At 36.3% G+C, this 25,808-nt stretch overlaps 1 protein-coding gene across 2 annotated transcripts in view; it reads left to right on the top strand.

Annotated features, from left to right (window-relative positions):
- Positions 1-15,160: 15,160 nt before the first annotated feature.
- Positions 15,161-25,808, top strand: part of LOC131696125 (synaptotagmin-5-like) — a 37,708-nt gene continuing 27,060 nt past the window's right edge. For both annotated transcript variants that reach the window (XR_009306726.1, XM_058984669.1), the window contains exon 1: positions 15,161-15,477. The gene's annotated coding sequence lies outside the window, so the exon portion shown is untranslated. The remainder of the gene's footprint in view (positions 15,478-25,808) is intronic.

Genomic DNA, 25,808 nt, shown 5'->3' on the forward strand with positions numbered 1-25,808 from the left:
GCTCTGGCGGTTCTTTTTAACACTGTTGATTTGCGGCACAAACGATTTAAAATATTATTCTACTTTGCAATCTATTCGATACATAGAAGTTTTTTTTATTCCGAAACAAACAACCCAACATTCACATATTTCAGTTAAGTTAGAAATATTCTAAGTCAAATCGTCACTTATTCGAAAGTTGTTTTATTAAGGAGAAAGATTGTGTACATCGAAACTCAAACAAGTTAATATCGTTTTTTTCCCATATCTACACGGATTGTTAAATCTTCATGAAAATCAATCAGCAATTTAACAATAAGAAATTCACGAACGGGAAAAATTTTCGAAAACGGCCGATGTTTTTATGCTTGGGGACACAAGACTTGTATGTTTGTTTTTCAGTGCTTCGGATTCTCCTCGTCAATAACTAACACCAACTTAATGCTAGTTCGATAAGTCTAAACCAACACCAAATTGGCGCTAGTTAGGCACTAAAATTCAAAAGTGTGATTTTTCCAATTGAAAAAATCGGCCGTTACAGATTGGGCAGCTCCAGCCTTGATCCAATTATCATTTGAATCGAACATTCTTCGTTTAATTTATTCTTCGTACGACGAACGTCTTAGATAAACTAATACTCCCCTCATTTTCACAGTACTAGCTACAGCTATGCCTTCCAGCTGTGCAGTCTCAAAAAAAACAAAAGAGGGCCTCCTTGATGGTCTTTCTTCAACCACAGACCAAAACACCCAACCACCAGAACTATAACCTTTCTCTTCTTTACCCGGGCCAGTTTCGTCTATCTACCGACGTGTGATATTGCTGCCTATTGCTAGCTCAAAATTCATAATCCTTTCTTCAATCAGACCCTCGCCTACACAAAAGTTCCCTCATAATATAGGATATACTTTGGCACGGGTGGACTAATTGGTTCTAATATCACGCCACGTTTGATTCAATGGCGAGGGTTGATGAAATAGCTTATGATTTATTAAACCTTGGAAGTTTTAATAGGGATACTGAAACGTCGATGCAATTAAAATAAATGGCCATCCTAGCCTCATACCGAAATTCTGCGAACTGTGTGCAACCCTCATAAAACGCTTTTCTCCGTTCTTAGCGTGTTCCAGAAGCTCAGTATCGGTGCCCATGTCCGATGTATATTATTTTGCATAAGCTGTGAGCAAAAGTCAGTTCTCAGAGCGTTTTCACATATCTCAACATAACTCATCGCACGTCCATCAATTTAGTCGTTTATCATATTTTTTTTTCTTCCTGCATCAGAAATGTTGGGTTTTCTTGCATAGCAGAGCGATGCAGATTTTAATTACTTCTCGAGTTGCTAGATACTTTTGCTGATTTATTCATAACAGATGACAGGGTTGTTTTCGAAATCTTATTAACTTGACGATATCTTCAGTATATATTCACTGTACATTTTCACTGTTGTGTTTGAACTAAAAATTTGAAAAAAATATTACACATAGGGTGACGAGCGTATTTTGGCCATGTTTCCATTGTCATCCTACATTGAGTCAAATGGTAGGGCTAAAACAAGGGCACTCGATTCGAGTTTTCATTGCGCACAAACCCGAGCATTTCACCATTTTTCAGGGCATTTGTGTTATTATCTTGGTTCTTAACATTGTGCGAATAGGTTAGGAAATAAAGTTTTCCATTTTAGAACTTGTTAATGGTTAACAAATCTCATTAGCCAGCGTTCTAGATTTACTAAAATAATGAGACCAAATTTACCCTATCAAAATCAATATTAAAAATAATTTTATATGAATTTGAATTTATTCTTTCTCGGAAGCATAAGTGTACTGAGCTAAAAATATGTGCTGCCTACTCCGAAACTGCCCCACGCTGTATCAAAAGAAATCAAACGAAAAACTGCTTAATTGCTGCAGATTACATCCTAAATTCGGATTCGAAGCACCTGTGCACACACCGGATGATGGCCGCTACAGTCGCTTTCCTATAGTTTAATAATAAACCTCCAGTTAGGCTAATGAAACTTTCCTAGCCCGAATACTTGAACAAAAATAATTTACTTTGAGTTTTTTTGGTCAATACGCAAACAAATAACTAAATAAATGCCATCCGTGGCTATGACGTGCGAATCTACGCAGCGCTTCAGCATAAGAAAATTACATAACAGACAAGACGTAATCAGAGCTATTTGTTAAATGATGTTGAAGCGGGTGAACAAATGCGATGCAAAGTTGTATCCGAAAAATATGAAAGGGAAATGATAAGCAGTATTTTGGGTGATCCATCTAGAAATCTTTTAAAATGTGAATGTCTCAGTCCACTAGAGGGCGGAACGGGGTAAGATGAATAACCCAAGCATATTGTATTTTTTGTCTTATTGGCTGATTGTTCAGTTTAAGCCGTGTGGCGTTGTGCGTAGGGTTGTGGTACCGGTAATACCGGTACCGCAAATCTCGGGAATACCGACCGATTATTAGTACCACAATACAGTCGTGATTCGCTGGTAGGACACTTTTTAACTGGACCGCTTTTTAGTTGGACCTCCGCTAGTAAGACCATTGTCCAACTAAAAAGCATCTGAATGTCGAAATCTTATGTCAAATTTACTTTGACAATCAATCTATATTAATTTTATTTATTCGATCTTCGGCAGATACCGTACAGATTAAGTGTAAACGACTTATTGTTATAGTGTTAAAAGTTAGTAATCGCTAACTTATAACTAGATTGAGTAATATGATAGTCAAAGATTTCGGAAGTTTCATTAAATTTGCGGTAACATCTATCTACCGGATTATTCTGGCCGTATGCTGTACGGGGCCTAGGAATCCATAAAAGCGGTCGGTTTCTTATAACACGAGGAGGAACAAACAAATTAATCCTTGAAAGAATATCGGGACAGTCAATATTGCTCGACAACATATCAAAAATGAACATTCTTTACAAGAAAGTACGACGTGACTCCAGCGTTGGCAAATCTAGCAGCATACATCTATTATTATACGGTGGCAGACGGATAGGGTCGTTCCATGGCAGTTTTCTTAAAGCAAACCGTACAAAGCTTCTTTGAACACGCTCCAATCGATTGCTTTGCACGGCATTGTACGGCGCCCACACTTGTACAGCGTACTCTAAAATGCTACGGACCAATACGCAGTATATAGATTTCAGAGTGTAGAAATCCTCGAAGTCAGCAGTGTTTCGTTTCAAAAACCCCAATGTTGCAAAAGCTTTAGCCGTTGTCGCTGTGATGTGGTCGGCGAAGCGAAGTTTTCTGTCAAATAACACTCCCAGGTCACGGATAGATTCCACGCACTCGATGACACACGCTTGAAGGGTATATTCGCAGCGCCTTAGAGTTGTCGAGCTCCCGAAGCTTATCACCTTACATTTATCGACGTTGATCTGCATTCCATTCAGCGAGCACCACTCTTCAATATTGACTATATCCTCTTGGAGCACAGCTGAATCGAGTCCCGAAGCAATGGAGCGAAAGATTTTCAGATCATCAGCGTAGAGCAGTTTTCCAAACTTGATGCGGGTGCAGAGATCGTTGAAGAATAATATAAAGATAAGGGGCCCTAAGTGACTTCCTTGAGGGACACCGGTTGGTGTTTCAAATACGCTTGAGCATGTGGTGCAGATTCTAACAAAAGCGGATCGTTCAGAAAGGTAAGATTGTAACCACCTGGTTACCCACGGAGGAAGTCCTAATCGCTGCAGTTTCATAACCGCAATGTTGTGCGGCACCTTGTCGAATGCTTTGGCGAAATCAAAATATATTGCATCAACTTGCTGGCGCTTCTCGATGGCTGGAACTAGAAAACTTGTGTACGTCATCAAGTTCGAAGTTGTCGAGCGTTTCTTCACATCTGATAATTATTAGAGATGTGAAAAAGATGCAATTACACTCCTAACGTCTCCTTTGGAGAGTTTTTAACATCTGTCAGTTGGTCCAACTAACGAATCAAATTCGTTAGTTGGACAGAGATTTGGCTCAATCAGCGAATCACGAAAATATTTCGGTACCATACAAAATTTTTATGAAAAATATATAGATTCTATAGCGAGTACCGTTTCCAAATATCGGCCGCAAGGCCATTAGGCAGGATCATTAAGCTTCATGCTGTTTTTGATTTATTCCGATGCAGCTGTCGTTAAAGATACGTAATCGAACTTTTTTCATTTTTTGTACGCCAAATAAGTAATAAAAAAGGATTTTATTTTTTATTTTATTTTATTTATTTATTTATTCTTATTTTTCATCTGACCTATGTTGGTCTACATGAAATGTAGTTGAATGGGAAAAGCCCATTTCAGGATATATTTCAGAAGCAATCCTCAAATGGGCGTAAAAACCCATTATCTTTTCATGTATTTACACCTGATTACAATGGATTCACACTACAATAAAATATAATAACATAGTACACAGCATTACATAAATAAAAAATACAAATATTACAAAAAATGAATCTTAAAATCTAAGTCAACCTTCTTAGTCTATTTTTGAAAACATCACATGATAAAGAAAAGTCAAAATGGCCATAAACACTATTAAAAACATTGCACATCGCCCTAACGGTTTCGTTCTGACCGTAGTCGGTGCGTTGAAACTCGAGTCTTAAAAAGTTATGCGATCTGAGATTTCTCGGGGGCACATTGATATTTATTTGTGAGAGAATGTCTGGAGCATCTATTTGGCCAGTTAATATCTTCCCAACAAATACTGCTCTAAATGTGTTCCGCCTTTTGGCTAGGGTTTCCATATCGAGCAGACGACAGCGATCGATGTACGGTGGTAGCTCTGTTGGGTTACGCCACGGCAGAGTTCTAAGAGCAAAACGGAGGAATCTTGCCTGCACTGCTTCTATTCGGTTGATCCAAATGCTTGTGTAAGGACACCAAATGGGTGCTGAAGCTTCCAAGACAGATCGCACAAGTGAAAAGTAGAGTGCCCGCAAACAATATGGATCAGTGAACTCTTTGGCGATTCTTATAATGAAACCGAGATTTCTATTTGCCTGTGCTGTAACATGAGAGTAATGATTTCTGAATGTCAGTTGTGAGTCCAGAAGTACACCGAGGTCTCTGACAACTGTCATTCTCTCTAGCGATTCCCCGGAAATGGTGTAGTTCCACAGTATTGGATTTTTTCTACGTGTAAAAGATATTATGGAGCATTTGGACACGCTGAGAGCCAGCAAGTTGCGATTACACCAACAACAAAAGGCATCTAAGTGTTTCTGTAGTTCCTTGCAATCTTCTATTGACCGCACAATAAGAAATAGTTTGAGATCATCGGCATATATAAGTCTACACCCAGGAGGTATAACAAAACAAACGTCATTGAAAAACAACGAAAAAACAACGGTCCTAGATTGCTCCCTTGAGGCACTCCCGACAAGTTGATGAAACTGTAAGACTCGTAATTTCCTAATTTTACACACAGAGAACGATTTACGAGATATGATTTAAGCCACCCTATAAAATAATCCGAAGCGCCCAGCCGCTTCATCTTTGCCAGTAGAAGAGAGTGATCTACACGATCGAATGCAGCCTTGAGATCCGTGTATACAGTATCGACCTGAGATCCAAGTTCAATATTTTTAATACAGAGCGAAGTGAATTGGGCTAGATTAGTAGTTGTCGATCTACCAGGAAAAAAGCCATGTTGGTCCTTCGATATATATGCTCTGGTCTCGCGAAACAGCACATTTCCTACTAATATTTCAAATAACTTTGAGCCAGCGCAGAGTGAAGTTATGCCACGATAGTTCGATAGTTATAAAATTGAATCATCACAACCACACCTTTCACTGAGCTACCTTGATCCCTATCCTTTTGCTGGGATGGTCAAAAATGCTAACCCATGTGGCTAAATTCACTGTCACGGAAGACATAGTGTCAAACGAGGACGCGTTTACATTTTTTTTAGATAATCAATTAAAATCATTCTGAAGTTTTAAAAGTTGAACATAACATATATTGTTATTTTTTTTCCTTGTTTATTTGACACGGCTCTATGCGTTAGCATAACTGAGCTGTGGGTCTTTTATGATTTTTTCAATATGTGAAAATTAAAATTAACTTTCATGTGTCCATCGGGTCTTGTTGACGCAGCTTGCTGATGCGTGTTGAGATCCTCGTCTTTGGTGGTGAAACATAGGTTCAAAGCAAGCAAACGATATTACTTGCTGCTAGCTTTTCAGATGGACTATTATGTCAACATACCCACTCACAAAGTCGAGATTGGCAGTGTGGTTACCGATGAGAGTTTAAGCGTAATAATTTGCATCTATACCCCCAATCTAATTACCTACGCTGGGACTGCTTTGTCGAGCTTCTTGTGCAAGGCTTGTTTGCTTATCCGGCAGTTTGTACCGCAGGTCATGAACTGCCCTATTTTCAAACAATTGGACCACACAGCTACTCATAGTACCAATAAGGCCAGCGATGGAATATGTTGCGGAAATCATGAGGATTTTTCTTCCAGTAAGAATGCTGAAAAATGCCTATACTCTGGGGATAATGTGCATTGTATCTCTACTTGTGCCGCATACTAGTCTAGTCTAGTCTACACATACACAGCCAATACATGTAGGGATCCTGGAAAATTGCAGACGTTCGTCCACAATTTTTCTTGTCATGTGGCACATATTGAATATGACACAATCATTAAAGCGGCCAGGCCAACTGTGCAGCGTACAAATTCATATTCATTCAATGAATAATTTAATCAACGGATTATTTTGAACCTTGAATAAGGAAGAGTGAATTTGCTAAGAGGGTTAATGTCACTCCTTTGGTCCTAGGTTCCTGGGATGAGACAGAAGTATTTAGCACTGCCCTGGCTAATGAGCCAGGGTTATAGCGCCCTTCAGGAATCAGTAGCGTCTGGCTCAAATGGCGCCCTTACTCGCTCTCTGAAACAATAGAGAAAATTGGCGAAATCGGTTAATTTGTAGTAATATAAACAAAAAAACGCATAAAAATACAAACCAACAGACAACTCACCTTTGACAAAAATCCATATAGGACTTCTATGTCCTAATAGGCAGTACAGGATCATGAAATCAGAAACCTTCCGCGTTCGTTGAGCGTTGACGAAAAACACAAATAACTGTACCGTAAACTGTACCGTAAATACCGATACTAAAAATCGACTGAGAAGTCATAGCTATTTCTATTTGGCTCAAAACAACAATAGTTTTTTTTTTTTTATTTCGATTATAGAGGTTTTAACCTTAAGGTCATTCGCCTCTTCGGGTTAGAAAAATCTCTTGTGAAAAATTTCTAACCCTATGTGCGGGGTCGGGACTCTAACCCAGGTGCGCTGCGTACAAGGCAATCGATTTACCAACTACGCTACGCCCACCCCTGCAAAACAACAATAGTGATTCCTCAAACAAACACACAAACACGAAAGATAAAAACGATAAGAAACCATAGCCAGTAACATTTAGAAAACCCTCCGGAACTTCCCGAAACCGCGGCGAACGACTTGGGACTGTGTACCACATTGCATATATTGAGTTCAGTCATAGTAGTACTTAGGGGAAGATGGGGTAAAACCCTTGCTTATATCGAAAATTGTTGAAAATTCTAGAAAAGGGTAACACCAGTCGGAAGTCCGCCATAGTAAACATACTTTGTCAAAGTTTGATAACCGTACATCAATAGCAGCTCGAGAAATAAACAAAATACAGTAACATGCTCTTCTCGTGTCATTATTGTGGCTCGCGCAACAAGGATTTTAAGCTCTTATAAATGCAATTTGGATTATTATATCAGTGCATTCCAGTTCTATTCATGCCGTTGTTCATTGTTCTGTCGCACTATGTATGAAAAATCTATTAAATAATTCACTTTTTGCTAAATTTATATCTCTGCTCTATCTGGGACAAAATGCCCTCTTCTTTGATTTGGCTAATTTTTTAATCGAAAACAGAAAAATTGTTCTGAAAACCTACTATTTGCATAACCTAAGACTTTTTAATGGCACACTTTTGTTAAATCTCGTTAAAAACAAAACTACTTGCTTGTTCACCGAGCATTCTACCCCGTTGTTGCGGTGCATTCTGCCCCGTTGTTGTAATGTATTATGCCCCGTTGTTGTGGTGCATTTTACCCCCGAACAGGTTATGCCCCGCTAATTTTTCAAAACGCAATTTTTAATGATTTTGAAGAACCGAATATTTTTCATGTTCTTGATTATTCTGCAAAGCGTAATGATTGTGATTACAGAGGAAAATTTTGGCAAAACGATATTATTAATTAAATTCCCCCGATTGATGTTCTATAGCTGAGTTATGATCATATTTCCTTAGGGGGTGCGTTTTACCCCATCTTCCCCTACTAGTTATTTCGGTGGCACGGCATCCTACCCATAAACAACTTACAGTATGTTGCGGAATCATCCTTACACCAACTCTAGCTCATATTAAATCATCTGGAGCACCGCGTGTAGGTTTTTATTCGCCGACTCGTCCTCAGGAAAACCACGATATTCTTCGATGTAGGGTAAACAGGTTTAATACGCCCCCCTTAAGCAAAAATAGCTATATTTCACCATTCGACGCTATGATCTTCTCACTAACTACTCTAATTTATTGTTATATTAGCTAGAAATTAGTACCCGTTTCATTTTTTATTAAAAACATTCTGATACAAGTACAATTAAACATTTTTCAAAGATGCCTAAATTCTAGTTTTTTCTTTCACCCAGGGCAAAATGCCCCCGGTGAAAGTGTAATATGCCCCACAACAAGAGGACGGTATGCCCCACAGCAATCGGTGAGTATGCCTCACAACAATAGGTGGGGCGTTTTGGCCGGTGATGAGCTGTTGTGAATGCATGGATAATTCTACACACACACATAGTTTTAAGCCAAGCTAAAAACTAAGATAGTAACTAAATATTCTAGTAAGCTACTTGGAATAGTTCTATCAAATCCGACTTTTTCTAATTGGTTGTAATGCTATTGGAAAAAGTGGGAGCTTACGTTAAAATAGCTCTTTTGAAACTTTTTTGTATATTGTTGTTTTGCAACATATTAAAAATACCAAACTAACTTAGTACGTTGATTTCACGAAACGATACTGTTATCAGTCATTTTTACTTTTTAGTTAATTCAGGAATCCTGGGAATCGAAGAGGGGCATTTAGCCCCGGGGGGCGTATTATACCCTTTTACCCTAAGTGAAAGGTAATTTTCGAAAAACCAATTCATCTCTTTTCACGATTCTAGTAATCAATTCCAACCGCAATGGACCTAGCAGCTGGTATTGAATTTGGCATCCAATCTTCAACTGGAATATGGTTAACAGGTGGATTTCCCGAAGGCACTGTTAGGAACATGTGTGTTTCCACTTGTCAACAAAACGCGACGAGTATAGATAAAAAAAACTTTAAAATTTTACAATTTTCAACTTGTAATTGAAGAAATGTCAGGAGCGAAAAAAATCTGTACCCGACGCGTACGCTTACTGTGATCGAATCTTTGTATCTCTACATGTACCGCATACAAACAAAAACGTTTCTTGTATATGGTTTTGTACAGCCGAGCCCGAAGTTTGAGCGTATTTTTGGCGATTGAATGTGAAAAAATTACATATGATATTAAGTTGCGGCTCTTTTGTTAGATTCGTAAACATACTTGCCTATATTTTTTCCTAACGTGGTAAATTCTATCTAAATTATTTGTAATAATGGGGATGTAGATATTAAAAAAAACATTCAGTAGTCTTTCGCCACAGGTTGACACGAACGTGCTGAACTTTTTTAAAGCTTTTTAGGGCCTTTTAAGCTAAAAATAATGAAAAAAAAACGAATTGTTCAATAAAAACTCTGCTATTAAGAAAATGTTATAAAAAAAAATCGTGTCAACTTTCGAGCTCAAATTTCAAGTGTACTATTATCATAAATTGCTAAAAAACAACAAAAATTGAAAATGCAGATTAAAAATAGGATGCAATTGCATTATTTTTATTTCAAGTATGGTTAAAGATGAATTTCGCGCCAAATCGTATTCAGAGTTGGCAGCACCCTCTCAGATTCTAGTGAAACTTTCTGTACATAAAGACTTTGTCACAAAAAGCCACTTTGCATACTTTGTTTTTTGATCTAGACTGTCTTTTGAAAATGGCCAAACTTTTTTTTACCAATTTTTTTCAAATGCCTATAGTCCAAAAATGACAAATCCTACAAAAAATGTTGTAGGAGTGGTTTTCACAAAATTAGTTAAATTTTCGAATAAAAATATTGAAAAAATTCTTCATTGACTCCTACACTGAAAAAAATCTATTTTAAAAATTTTAAAGTCGATTTATAAAAAAAACATTTTTGATTAGGATGAAATTTTGTTCCAAGATAGATAATTATGTTCCCTACCTACCACCAATAATTCAAGTTGGGCACTTTTAAAAATTGTTTGAAAAAAACTTTTTTGTCCACTCTTAATTTTTTTCTTCAGTGTATTTTTATCGAAAACTAAACCAATGAAAGTCATAATCATCTCACAAACCAATAAAACTCAGTTTGTGAGAAGATTTTGTCTAATTTAGCAACTAAGCATATTTTTATTAAGGGGTTAACTATTCATTTTTCATGAAATCGAAATTTTTTTTTATTACTTTATCTGAAAGTACAAATCCTTGAGAATGTTTTCCCAAATTTTTATAAAGATCCGAGAATTAGATCGAAAATTACAGCGCTTCCAAGCGCGCTTCGTCTACCAAGAGCAGTGGTAATTTGAAATTTTAAACTCGATTATCTCGAAATGTCGTTTTACTAAAAATGGTTTTTCCGTGATCACGATTGCCGAAAAACTACTCAATCAATTTTCTTAATTTTTTTTTCAATTGATCGTAATTAATTTTTCTCGTACTTTAATGTTTCCTTTTTATTCATAAATTTTTGTTTCATGGATAAGAATTTTTAATACAATTTTTAGAGCTTAAAACAGCGTTCTCGCATGCAGGAAAAATTATTATTTATTCCACTAATCGTTAAGGTACGAACAGTACTCATATACTAATGGAATTTTTTGAGTTTTGGGATTTTAGATGATCTATTGGTCTCCAATCGTGATCACCGCAAACCTCTTAAATAAAAAAGGGTTGCGGGGGAAAAGCTAATACTCCGCCAATTATCAATTTATTTTTATAAACTTATGCTTGTTTATTTTACTGAAAAATGTGCTATCAAAATATTATAAGTTTAATGCGATCAAATCATTGCTTTATTCCTTTACGTAAATTCAAACTTTCTTGACATTTTTATCATTAAAAGGTATATAACCCCTTAATCAAGAATCCCATTGAAAAGAGTTTATGTCGCTATTTTGTATTATTTCTATACAAGGAAAATATTTTTGGTTCATCTTCTGAATTAGAATACCCTTTCGTCTCTACTTTGCCCCCAGGAATAGGCACAAAACTGTGGAATTTTTGAGCTCCAGATATTGTTTTGGCGTCATTATACAGCTCTTAGAGTTCTTCTGACATTTTGTTGTACTGTTCAGTGAATATGTAGCAGAAAATTAATTTTGTGATATTTTTATCAGTTTGTTCAACTGCCCAGATATATAACTCTCGGTGACTTGTTATGCTATTCCCATAGTCGCGAGCAAGATGAGCTCTTTTTGCCATTTGCTTGAGAGTGCCACCAATAGCCAGTCTTCCCAAATGAACATCGAAGACCATGTTCGCTCTAGTTCTGTGCTCATCCTACATCATCATTTCGTGTGCAAACTCGAACGCGCTAATGCGTACCAAAACATGAGCACATGTTCGTCTGCACAAACGAACCCCATGTACGTACGCAGTGTTCGTACACACAAGTTCTTGATACTAGTTTTCTCTTTCTCACACCCATCATTACTAGTATTGACTCATTCTGTTTTGTGTGCGCCTTTCTTATGTACGCACACGGTGTACGTACACGATATTTAAACCTAAGTTTGCACATCGTTCGCTTGAGTTCGGTGTTGGATGCGAACCTGTACACAAAGGCAAAGCATGTTTGAGTTTGAACGCGTGCACGAAATTTTGTAAACGGGTGCAAACTTGTCGATGTTCATGGGAAGACCGCCAATAGCATCACAGGGTCCTTTTGTATTGTGCTGCTGCTCCATTAGACATGAAATAAATTTTAGAAAAGTTTGTCAATTGTTTCATAAAATTTATCAGTTTTGAGAGGAACAAATGAACTGCAGTCTTCAAGTCTTCCAGTCTTCAAGTCTTCCAATCTTCTTGTCTTCCAGTCTTACAGTCTTCCAGTCTTTTAGTCTTCCAATCTTCCAATCTTCCAGTCTTCATTCAAGTTTGTTATGAATATATACCAAATTCGCTACTGATACTTTTTGCATGCATCAGGTAACTAGCAGCAGGGAAAATGGATTCTTAGATTATTACAACTTCAATCGGTTTAGTTTTCGATAACAATACACTGAAAAAAAAATTGAGTTTGGACAAGGAAAAGTTTTTTTCAACCAACTTTTTTTACTTGAAACTGCCCAACTTGAATTTTCGACGGTAGGTAGGGAACATAATTACCTATCTTGCAACAAAATTTCATCCAAATCAAAAAGGTTTTTTTGTAAATCGACTTTAAATTTTTAAAATATATTTTTTTCAGTGCAGGAGTCAATGAAGAATTTTTTCAATATTTTTATTCAAACTAATTTCGTGAAAATCACTCCTACAACATTTTTTTGTAGGATTTGTCATTTTTAGACTATAGCCATTTGAAAAAATTGATAAAAAAAAGTTTGGCCATTTTCAAAAGACAGTCTAGATCATTTTTGGAAAAACAAAGTATGCAAAGTGGCTTATTGTGACAAAGTTCTCATGTACAGAAAGTTTCATTAAAATCTGAGAGGGTGCTGCCAATATTTGTTCGAGTTGGCGCGAGTCCGCTAAGAAGTCATACCCGATATTATGACTTTATGTAACTTTATATCGGAATCTCGAAACATAAATATAGACATATATATTTGTTTATTATCTCCTTGAGCCTCACACAAAACAGTGCGAATTATTGAAAAATTAGAGACTCATCGATTTTACATTCTTCTAGGGGGGCCTGACGAAAGCGAAATCGTAGTAATATTAATGAGTGCATGGAATATTTAAACCGTTAGATATTCGATTCCGCCAAAAGCTTTGTCCGGGCTCTGCCCCGGTACCGTAAACCTACCCCGTATCGCGTCCCATCACATGCGAAAAGTTTTATTTCTGAAAACATACGGGAAGTTGGGGTAAACGTGGTTTGCAGAGTTACTCTCAACAAAATTTATGGTTCTGAATTTTACCGTAACGAATCTATTTTTGTTTTGTTCCTAAGAATTTTCCACGTTCAACAAGGAACATTTTATGAAAATTAATTGAAGAATAATAGAGATATATGCACGAGAAAACGACGAAATTTAATATGAAGGACAAAAGTTCATATAACCCCAACTTCTCGTTTTCGGACAAAGGTCGAAAAGGCTCCGTTCAATTTCCGAGATTTTTTACATTAAAAAAACTACAAAATATGTATGATTGAGCTACAGCAGACAAATTATTAAAAATAGGGGATTTTAGAGACCCCACTTGTCCGTATTTTTCGAGAAACGGCAGTATCTTCATTCAAATACTAAGCTCCTTTTCCTTTAAAGAGAGTTATGAATTTTAATTTTCTAAGTGCTACTTAAAAAGTTATAGCATTTAATATATTTTTCCTCCATATTTTCCCATAGTACCAATTTCAAAAACTTCAAGCGAAGTGGGCGGAGATCTAAAATTGTCCAAATTATGTGAAATTTGGCATCTGAGCTAACTTTGATATTTGTCATAATATGAAAGGTGGGTACTTATCAGTCGTATGAGCTGCTCATTGTTCAATTTCTTTGAAAAAGTAAAAAAAAAATGTATAATTTTAGTTTTAATAGTGATACAGTGAAAACCCGTTTTTATCAGCCCCCAATTTTGTCAGCTTTTCGACACGATTTCTTCAGCCAGCCAGGGTTATGTGGCTACGTCTACGGAATAATGTTGAATATTTTAACAGCTTCGGTTTATTGAAGGAAATAAAGGGGCTGATAAAAACGGGTCTTTGGTGTATCACGCTAAATCACGATCACGTTTCATCTTTATTATTAAAAAAATGTCATTTAGACCATAAATTCGTGATTAAAGTTAAACCATAGATAGTCGGTTATCTCGAGCTCAAATTTCATATTCCACTCGTTGGAAAATAAAAGAAAGACGTGCGTAATGTAACATCAAACAATTCTCAACAAAGCCTTCTCTATTAACACTACTTTAACGCCATTCTTGTGGAGATACATGAGCACCGTTGGTCCATGGAAGTAACGAATATCGGACTATCATTCCCTATTTTCCTCAGGTGCATAGCACTGTTTGCAGCCGGCGATATTATACAATCGAGTTGAAACGAAATGACATAACAGTTTTCACATAACTTCAAATCACAAGCTGTGAAACATACTTTCAACGAGGAACACACACTAATTTCCAACGGTTGTAGGATTCTGGGAAAAACGGAAACTGAATATAATCAAAAGCTTGAACAATTTCGGGTGAATGACCATTAGGTTAAAACCCACAATAAACAAATTTAAAAAAAAATTGAACGATTTCAAACAAAACCCATAACCACAACCCACCCGAGGTTAACTTAATAGAAATCCGTGGATTTTCAAATTTTCCTATCAGACAGATTTAGGGGTACCATGTGCAAAGTCATACTTATTCTCCTCCTAGACCTGACACCCAATCGAATTTACATAATAAATAAATGTCTGTTGGTTTCGGTGAACTTCGAAGGAAGATACCAGCAAAAAAAACCGTTCGAGACATTCTGCTGATTAGCATGGGCCCTCTGCCTCCGGCTTGTTTGTACACCATACACCGTTGAGTGTCACACAGTCAGCATAAAACAGTAGACAGTATGTACCTAAACCGAGCAAGGATTAAAGCTGAAGAATTTCACCGAGAAGTTTGTTTACTGGAGCACTCATTGTGTATAACAAAATCAGCCATTGAAGAGCATGCGCATGGAATGAACTGAGTGGTTCGTCGTCCCATCTGTAACCCGTGACGAGAACAAGTTCACCATTCTGTCCACGTTTGCCGAACCTCGCGTGACGAGGCAACAAGTGTGCTACACATGAAAGACACCCTACAGTTCATCGAGAACGGTTTACCAGCGCAGACGATGTAGTCCTCGGGGAATCAAGCAGTAACCTTAATTTAGTGCTCACAGAAGGTTATTAATTTTTAATCGGTGTGCTGGACGTCCGGATGTCCTACGGCCATTGAACGAACGGCAAGTGATGTTCTGTTACAATTAAGTTCGCACACGGTATAAAAATGTCGGAAATGACGTTGCACCGGAATTAGATTGCATGTTGTTTGGTGGATGAAAATAAGTTGCGTGCGTGAGTGATGATCATAGCTTGGAAACAGCAGACAGTAGTCGCAAAGCTGAGAGGTAAGCCGCCCGTGTGGAAGCTAGCTACATGACACCATAAATTAGCAGCTGTAAATATAGACTGTTCACGAGGTGCCAACAGTTCGATTCGCAACTAGCAGCACGTTCCTTTGCTGATGTACATACTTAACATATTGCGGTGAATTGGAGTTCGTGTTTCAACGTACAACTGAAAAGCTCATCATGCCGGCTGTTATCTATAATGTGTGAGCGGGTACTTGGTACTGTGTTATTGTGCAACTTCAAAGCGAAACATTAAATTTCACAGAATATTGGGCTGGTCGTGTCGGGGATCGAAATATTTAGATTCATTGCGAGGGTGAAACCTGTCTTTCTAAGGAGATGCAAGAGACACGTTGTGATAGAAAAAGGTGTATATAAACAATTCATAAAAAGTGGCTTTAATTCCACTGGAATTAATTATTTCAAGCTCTGAAACAAAAAGGTGTGAAGAAGGTGTGTTCGTTCTGTGTGAATGCGTAAAAGCTACAAACAATCGCTCCCTGTTCTATTTAAGCGTGGATAAAAACGGTAAGAGAGTGGAAAGTTGAAACGTGAGGTACGATATCATGATTTCCAGGAAATTATACGATAATTATAACACCTAGTAGAAATATTAACATTTCCTCAACTTTCGCGAAAGTATATTTGTTGCTTCTCTGATCATTATTATCATTATCTGATTATGAATATCACCAATTTTTTATTGAACCATCAGGAACTGTAACTACCGCTTTGTTTGTGAATGAAAACATGGTTTTCGATCTCAGTTTAAAATCACCAAACATAAAATATTTTGCGTTATTAGCCAACGTGTCAAAACTGTCTGATTCCGGGATACCAAAAATTTCACAGTTTCGAAAAACACATTGTAGAAGAAATTTATTAGCTGCTATTACTAACATTTTCCTGTACAAGAAACCCGTTAAATTATTGAAATCATGCAAGAATAATTTATGTGCTGCAACAGACTTTATCCGCTAACCTTGCTAGATGTTACTACACCGGAAGATCCAGTGTCCAGTTTTTGAAAAACAATTCTAATTTAGAGATAATTTTCGTCATGCGACACGTCACATCTCCTTGATGATTACTTCGCATTAACAATACACCATCCGATTTGGACAGAATTTCTTATTGATTTCTTGTGGTGCCGACATTACCGATCTCAAATACATTTTACTAACAATTCAAAGTTTTTATAATGAAATTTTACCTTCTTTTCACTCGTCTTCATCGTGATTTCGCTTTCATGAGTAAGATTCATATCGTTGAAAACTTAATTGCATGTGATTTCGTATGCAGGTTAACAGAGCGGCCGAAGGAATGTTCAGGTCAAGGCCGAACTTAATTTTTCCTCAATGCAATACCGTGGCAGCACGACATTATTAGCGGCTACATCATAAGTAGCTAATTGCTTTGGGAGACGATAAATGTACTGCAGTAAAAGGGCACATACATTTGTAATTGTTAGGTCCATGTTCATTAGGCGTGTTGAACGATATCCCCACTGGAACTTTTTGTACCTTTTTAATTTATAGGGATAAGCGAGCGTGATTCCCTATGAATTGAACTTACTAAGAAGTTCAGTAAAGTGAACGGGTGTAATACACTCCACCCGTTTTGATTTCGAACATAAAAAAATTCAAAATGGCAGCTGTCGCAGTCCTTTCATTTGATGGACTTCCGTTAAATTATTCTTTAAGGTGATCACGCTACAGCCCAAAACAGTTATCTGTAACAAATGAAACATTTTTCTTTTTATAGGTGAGCATGCCTAAAATTCGCTAATAAGCATCGAAATTTATTAACAATTTCATGCAACAAAAAGAAATCGGATTTTCACCCTTTTTGCTATTAGCAACTGAAGAATTGTTAAAATAATTAGTTTTTATTGATATCAGAGTTTAAACGCAAGCGGTGAGCTTCATCTAAATTAAATTATTTCAGCTTTATACGTGTAGCGTTTCGTTCGCCATCGTGATTGCCGACTGAAAAAAGTGGTTTCGAGAAAACACGCTCCAAAGTTTTTTCCCGTCACCGCACGAGTGGTGCTACGAGAGGCACCGACGTCACCGCACGAGAGGCGCGGCTCAGCGCGTGCTAGTTCCTGGATGGATACGCCGAAATTATTCTCAGTGCGATTTTCAAACTTCAGGACTATTTTTTTTTTTTGAAATAGAATAGCTATCGAGGTAAAAAAAAGAAAAATCGAAAAAATTGTAAATAGAGTGCTCCCCTTAAGGGAAAAACGTTTGCACGCCCCACGCTGCTTTAGTAACTCGGCAAAATGTTGAATCTTCTAGTTACCCTTGAATTTCATCGTGAATCCTGCTTTATTTAAAAGTTCAGAGTATTGCTTCGTTGCAGATATGTACGAAACAATATGGCGTTTTTAGATTTTCAAACTATCATTTATTTAGTTTAAAATACATACAACTCTTGCCAGGGCCGCCGAGAGGGCAGGGGGAGGGGTGTTTTCCCCCGGGCCCGGAGTCGTAGAAAAGGCCCGGACTTTGAACAGAAAAAAATGATTCTGACAAATATTATTTCAATAAGAATTTATTTGAAATGTAATTAGAGTTTCAATATTGGTATAATTTAGGATAGCTTGCCTAAATTTTTAATTGCAGCATGTTGGAAAACAAATATATGATTTTCTCAATTATAAGATCAAACATTTCATGGTATAATCAATGTTGGTGATTTAGTGAAATATCATGAGATTTTTTTTGATTTCGTAAGAGTTGTGTAAATGTGATGAAAATGTTTTTCTTTAAAGGCACGTATTTTCCTCTGTAGAAAGCATGACGACGTCGTAAGTGGTTATATGGACGATAATAAAAAGAAGGTGTTGCAACTGAACTGTGGTCAAAGGTTCGTTCTGGCAAAATAAAATTAGTAAATATAGTCCAATTTCTATCAATTATAACATAATGTAAAGATGGATTTTTTTTGTATTTCATGCTTTACTATAATTACCTCATGAATTTTGACCGACTATTTAAATATTCTTAAGTGTTTTTAAGTTAGTGGCTCTCAAAAAATTGATTTTGATACGTATTTTTTTAAGTAATTCGAAACTTTGCAATCTGTAGATGGGTTTCAAAAACAGTAGTTTATTTTTTTGCTTAAGCTTACGGTTAAAATACAATTATTAATTTACTTGCGATTTCTTATTCTTTCAGGGAGATACGTTCTATTTCTACTTATATTAAACCGTTGTAACCGCTAAAAGTATCTATTAGAAAGAAGAAGAAAACTTAACAACCTTCTATTAGAGTGCTCAATTGGTCAAATAGGACTCGAGAAACGAATTCTGAATAACTTCACAAATCAAGAAAGGAGATGAAAATCTACGAAGAAAAATAGTAATTTTTCGTGTTAACTTAAAAAATATTATTTAACAGGTAACCACAGTAGAATTTTAAAAAAATGGAAATTTTTTATTGGTCAAAAATGTGTTTTAGAGTCTTGAAAATAATTTGCTAAAAAACCACAGAAGATGATAATTGCTAAATGTGCAAATTTTCAATTCTGCCACAACGCCTTTTATGTATACCCTGAGCGTACTAAAAGCTTTACCCACGTTTTTTTTCGAAACCACATTTTTTGAGCTGGCCGGAAAAGTAACTCGAATAAATGATTTTCGATTGTTTCGAAATTTTTACAGTATATTCAAAAATTATTTCTCCAGCGACGTACGTAAGATTTTATTTTTTATTGGCTATTTTTCTTAATTAGCAATTTTGTGTCGTTTTTATGACATTTTCAGCATTTCTTTTACTAAAAACAGTGCCATTTTACGAAAAATCAAGATTTCAAAAAAAACCTACGTATGACGCTTGCTTGCTATTATAAGGAATCAGTAAAATTATAGTTTTAAACTCTAAAAAAAATTACAGGAAATAGGTTTTCGGCCGTGGACCCTTTCCAAAAAGACGCGTCTACGGGAAAAGGCTGCACGGCCGCCATCTTGTGACAGAATTAGTTGACAAAAATATGTTTTGTGCTTCACAACTAGTCTTATAAATCCCATTTGACGAGATCTAGATTCACCTCTTTATTGCGTCTAGAAAAATTCTGAAATATGCTTATTTTTTCGTGCTTTATGATAATATTTTTCGTCTTCGTCTAAATTTCTCAATTACTCAATTTTTTCCATTTTTTAGCATCGAAGAAATTCTATTCTTCATACAATCCAGAGTTTCTATTCATTCCAATTTTTTCTCTTGTTCTATTGTTTCATGTTTTAATTGTGTTGCGTTTTTTATTGATTCTGGCTTGGATGAATATTTTTTAAGTATTCTTGCTCTACATTTTGTTTTGTATATTTTGCTACATATTTTCCTTTCTATATTTTTATCATTTCGCTGTTTTTTTAAATTCGTCCAATTTTTTATGCTTGCCCTATGTTTTTCGATTCATTTCATCTTTTCATGTTATTTTTTAAATTTTTGCATTTTATCTATCGTGCTATTTGTTTCATGTTTAATTCAATTGATTTCATTAAATTTATTTAATTTATTTCACTAAATTTCAATTCCCAAGATTTTTTTGTGCTTTTTCATATTTTCAAATAAACCTATTTTAGTATTTTCTCCATCTGCATTTTTGCCATATTTTTCCATATTAGGTCTCTTGTACCAAATTTTTTTTTCAGTTTTTTCGTTTTAGTTTTTTTATTTTATTGTGAATTTTAGTTTTCTCCGTTTATCAGTTTTGTCGTTGACCCGTTTTTCATTACTTTAATCATTTGGCAATATTTTTCTATTTCTATATTTTCGATCTAATTTTCTTGGTTTAATTTGGTTATTTCAATTATTCAATCCAAATTTTTTTGCATACTTTTAAACTTTAACTTTTCCATTGACCTAATTATGTTCATTTTCTGTTGTTGCTCCGCTTTGGATTTTTTTTATTTTGGACAGTTTCTGACTATTTGCATGTAACTAAACCTTTTTCATTATTTTATATGTCACTTTTCAGCTTACTCGTTTTGTTCTATTTTATCTATTTGTGATTTTTTCCTCGCTGGTTCTTATTTATTTTTTGATTATCTCTCCTTAAATTCTACCTCCATTAAATGTTCTTTTTACTTGTTTTAAAATTATTGCGTTTGTATTTGGCTACTATTTTTGGAATTTGCACAAGGTTGCAATTGTGAGTTTTTTAATACTATGGTACCAAATATATAAATGAAGGACTCGTAAAAATAAATTTTCCACGAAACCGGAAGAAAGTCAGCTACACTATCGAGCAAATGAGATGATGTATTTTCAGATGCTGTAGTGTTGTAGTGCACCGATTTGGTCTAATCTGTTTTTCTTTAGCGAACTCTAGATAAAGATCCAAACAAATATGAATTATCGGAAAATCTACTCCTTTCAAAACCATTAACAATTTCGTAGTGGTAGGTTTTGTGATTAAAATTTGATCGACTTATGTTTGGCGCATCTCTTTGCACGATGTTCAAAAAATCTGAAAAACATTAATTTTCCTACGTGCAGAAAGATATCTCTTTTTTGATTTTGATATTTGCTCTTCAATTATAAAAGTGTCGTCCAAGCAAGAGGAGCAACATACCGAAATTTAACTTGCGTATCGCCTAAATCTGAACTACTTGCACGCCAATCTAGTGAAACCTTTAAAAGTAACCAAATCAACTGCCTAATGCCAACCGGAAGGGAAAAGTGACCGATATTTTCAAGCATTTGAAGCTGCCGAAATTCACACAGAAATACTTGATTTGGCAGGCTTTCTGTACCTATTGTTTTAAAAGTAACATTTTCATTGAAGTCGAGATCTTCAACCAGGAAATTAACGTGAAAGAGTGCATGAAAAAACTTTGGATACCTTACATGAAGCAACCCGATCGTTCTACGTAATTTTGGCAGGATTTTGAATCCTGCCATGGCGGAAAAAGGACATGTAGTGGTATGCCGCCAACAACGTTCAGGTGGCGCTTAAGGACAAGAACCCTCCCTTACACTAGAGCACGGCCCAATAGAGGACTATTAGTCCATCGTTATTCAGAACCTGAAGAAGACCCAAAACTATTTAAGTAATCTGTCTGTGGAGAACAAAGTTGACGAGGTGGCTGTACAAAATGATGGCAGTAGTTAAAAGACGCTCAACCGAAGGCTGAATATTTTTTTGTATTTTATAATAATTGAATTTATGAAAAAATGCTTTTTCAACAATTTTTTTTTTTATCAATTTACATGCACTCTTGGTTGACCAAATTTTGATCATAGACTGCGCCGGTGGATAAGTGGTAAGCGTGATTGCCACTTAGCCCAGTGGGTCTGGGTTCAATCCCAGCCGAGGTAGGCCAAATCTTCAGAGGTGAAAACTCTGTGTCCTTCGCAAGGGAAGTAGAGCCGTTGGTCCCAGTCCATGTGTTGATGAACCAATATCTGTTTACCTCTCTGGCGTCGATGATAGGCACTCAGTGCGGACAGTGACGGACGGACAAAAAACAAAAAAAAAAGCTTTGGAATGAAAAAATCATTTGAATTTTCACCACTCGGTGTATTCTACTACAGTTCTGCCAGTTTATGTGCACTATACTTAATAGCAGAGAACTATTTTTTTCAATAGATTTCGAACTTAACTGTTTTTTTTTGTTCGAAAAATCTACAATGATGGAGGGAGCCCTTATGCTGGACCGCCAGGGCCCGTAATTGCTCTCTACAGCCCTTACTCTTGCCATTGCATTTGGAAACAACACAACAATGAACACAAACGGTAGCACAGTAAATGTTGTAATTTTTTTATTCAGATTGTTTATTTGATTTGACACGTTTACGTTAGCTTGACGGTGCCAACCAAACCACTGCTTCAAATGTTTTGAAATTTGATTTTTTTTATGTTAATTCAATGGGCACTAGAAATATTGATAATATAAAAAAAACTTATTAATTGCATTTGTTAAGACCCAAGATAATAATTGAGCTTTATTAAGGCTTAGGGAGGCAATTAGGGACATTTATAATGACTTTGAATACATTTTAGCATTGTTAACAAGAGAAATTATTAGATTTTACAATTGAAATTAGCAGAAACACTTTTCGACATTTTATAGGCGTGCAAAATATTCTTTGTAAAGACATTTACATGGAGGATCAATGCTTTGGAAATACATTCACAACGGAATCATTCACAAAGCCGACATTCACAAGGGGGGGGGGGGGGGGGTTAGTAGTAGAGAACGTATTAGGGGCAGAAAAGAGATAGCGGACAACGATGACATGGAGAAGATGAAACTTGCACCATTATGGTCCACGATTTCCAGGTCGTTATTAGCATTCGATATTCTGTTTTGAAGTATTAGATTTTCTGTCAGTCTCGTACTAGAGATCAGAGAATGATTGAAAACTTAACACAATTTTGAATATTCATCACCAGTACATCTCCAGAACCCATAAGAAATCGTTTAGCTGAGATATGGTACCACAATACACGTCGCATGACCAGACAAGATGTTCGATGTTGTGATAATCCATCGCCACAACCTCAAAGACCGCTCTCCACAAGCTTAATATGCCGGGAATTCGCATCCAACGTATAATGATTTGACTTAAGCCGGCGCATCAGCCTAAATAAATCTCAACCCATATCTATACCCTTTTTTATTCAATTCGTTTATTTGATAAGGCATATTTGCGTTAGCTTAAAGGTGTCATTTTTTCATTGTTTACATTTTTAATTTCTTAAAACTAGGGCGTTACACATTTAAATATTATTTTGTTTTTATACAATGAAACTAAAGAAATTTTACAGCTTATACATATACAATAGGGGATAATATAATATTCGCAAGATTAGGGGGGGGGGGTCATTTTGTGTGTTTTTTGTATAGTAATGCACTTTAGGATTTTTGGAGGGGAGATTATTGGAGCAATTAATTATCAACTAAGCGAAGCATTTTACAGATATATTAAAACTATAAATAACTAGAGGGGTGGTTCAATTTTGATTAATATTAGGGGGATTATTTAGGGCTATTTTTAAGTAGTGGTACTGTTGGGTATTTTTAACGAGATTATATATTGATCAACTAAAACTAGAAGACAGGGCGGGCACATAAGTTTTGAGAAGGTATTCAAGGGGAGTGGTGAAATCCTACATCTGTGTATCAGAGACAGAGGAGAGAGGCTTGACAAAGCTGACAAGGGGAGGGGGAAAGATTTTAACTTTCAGTTTCCGGCATCGGGAATCAACGGTAAGGATTACATATTCGGACGGATGCATTATGTATTGGAACGCCGGGCGGTCTTCTTCGAGCCGGCAGGGGTTCCTCCAAGCGTTAAGTTAAATTGTTATGGGAGGATTTTTTTTCGTTCCTTTTAAAAGGAAGGTATAGAAACTTTCAAACGTTGAAAAAAATTCCAATGCCTAGAGGGCTGAGTCTTGTGTCGACTTGACTCAAAAAATTGGGACAATGTCTGTTATCGTGAACAAACACCACCACCTGTTGGCTCATGGTAGTGTCGGATTCTTACAATAGTAGTTTGTAGTAATCCTACCGACTAAACCTAAACCTCTTGTACTTCCCAATCCTTATCTTTCTTGGGCTACCGTTATTTATTACTTCAGAAGGAAGTGTGGATTTGCTATTTTTATTTTGCATCAATAGTTCAAATTTTTTTTCATTGATGTTGTTTCTTGCTTGCTGTCCAACCCTCGTGGTTTAACTGACCTGCTCAGGCCAGCTGCAAACATCATCACCTGCCGAGACGCGAACCCATCCAGAGACGCCGAACATAACGACTTACATCTCTTTACAGCCATCTTCACAGGGTTTGTTATCCTTCCTGGCGATATTCGTTCCTATTTATCTAATAGCTGGTGTTGAGAGTTTCTCGGCGGCGGAATTTCTCCCGATACCGATGCCATTTAGTTCTCAGTCACTCTGGCGCAGAGATCACTTACGGTGAAATTCCTCTAGACAATGATACCAAAATTTTCTCCGAGTTCGTGTTGTTCGTTCGTTATTTTTCCTCAATTAGCTGCTGTTGCTAACTCAATCTACTCGTAACTGTTGTTAATATCGAAACTTGTCCAGACGTGAGCCGACCCAGCGATGCCATCCAACTTGACTTACATACATTTACAACCACCCTGGCAGGGTTTCTTAGATGACTTGTTTCTAGAATGACTGAACTTAAATGACATTGTGTGTGTCAAAACGCCTCGCAGTATATTTTTTTTCTTTATCAGAAAGTTAAGAAATTTTCGAAAGTAACTCAAAACCCTCATGGGAGAGGTTTGAACACACAAAACGGGCCTGGTGGTGTAAGACATTTTAATGCCAAAATGCAGGCATCTTCCGTTCTGACATTCATACAACCCGACACAGGCGATCACCATGGCAGATTCTTTTGTTCTTCGGACAATGTGCACTGCTATTTGTCGGGTTGCTTCGCTCCCTTATATCAATGGTTCCGTCAGCGTTATGTAAAGCAGACTGACAATCATGTACTTTGGCTTAGCAAAGATTACATTTACAGGCAGTATAGAACCATAAAGAGCCAAGCTTTAATGGTAGCAAATTCAAACATGGATATGTAGAGTGCTAAGATTTCTTTTGATCGAGTTGATATATAATTCGATAATCCGTCGCGTACCTCATTTTAGCAGAGGCTGCTATCATAATTGAGAAAAAATTGCAACATATTACAGTAAGATTCCGTTTTTGGTATGTTCCGATTTTGGCATGCTCCCTTTTTGTTCACCTCCGATTTTGGCAACAAATGGGTTCCGTTTTTTGGCAATATTCTTGTTGTACATAATAAGTCTTTTAAGAATGTGCAATTGATATTTTTTTTGTATCAATGGATATCATATTTGACTTTATTTCCAAACATGGGAATTATACTAACCCTCAAAGACACGAAACCTTTTTTTCAAATATTGGGAAAATTGTCTCATAGTTTCAATACATTACTGTGATAATTTTGAGATGTTTTTCGTAATGTTGTTTTAAAATAGAGTTATTCATTTAAGGGTTAACTATATTTTATACTATACGTGTTGTATTTAATGATTACAATAAATGTAGAAATGTATTATTTATGTATAATATAACTGGTTACACTGTAACTAGTGTCTGACGGAATCAATTTTTATAGTAAGACCCAGAGTATGTGCGTGTTAAGAGTCAAGCACAGAGTAACAGTAACATTGCGTGTCTTATGTGTTTGGCAAATTTGTTAGTTTTTTGACGATTTTTTTTCAAATGAATGGTATTAGGGTGATCCTTGTGGTTAGGGTGTTCAAAGTATCGACTGTTTAGATTTGTTAAGTTTACCTGCACAATGCCCTAC

The sequence above is a fragment of the Topomyia yanbarensis genome, unplaced genomic scaffold, assembly GCF_030247195.1.
Source record: "Topomyia yanbarensis strain Yona2022 unplaced genomic scaffold, ASM3024719v1 HiC_scaffold_76, whole genome shotgun sequence".
NCBI lineage: Eukaryota > Metazoa > Arthropoda > Insecta > Diptera > Culicidae > Topomyia > Topomyia yanbarensis.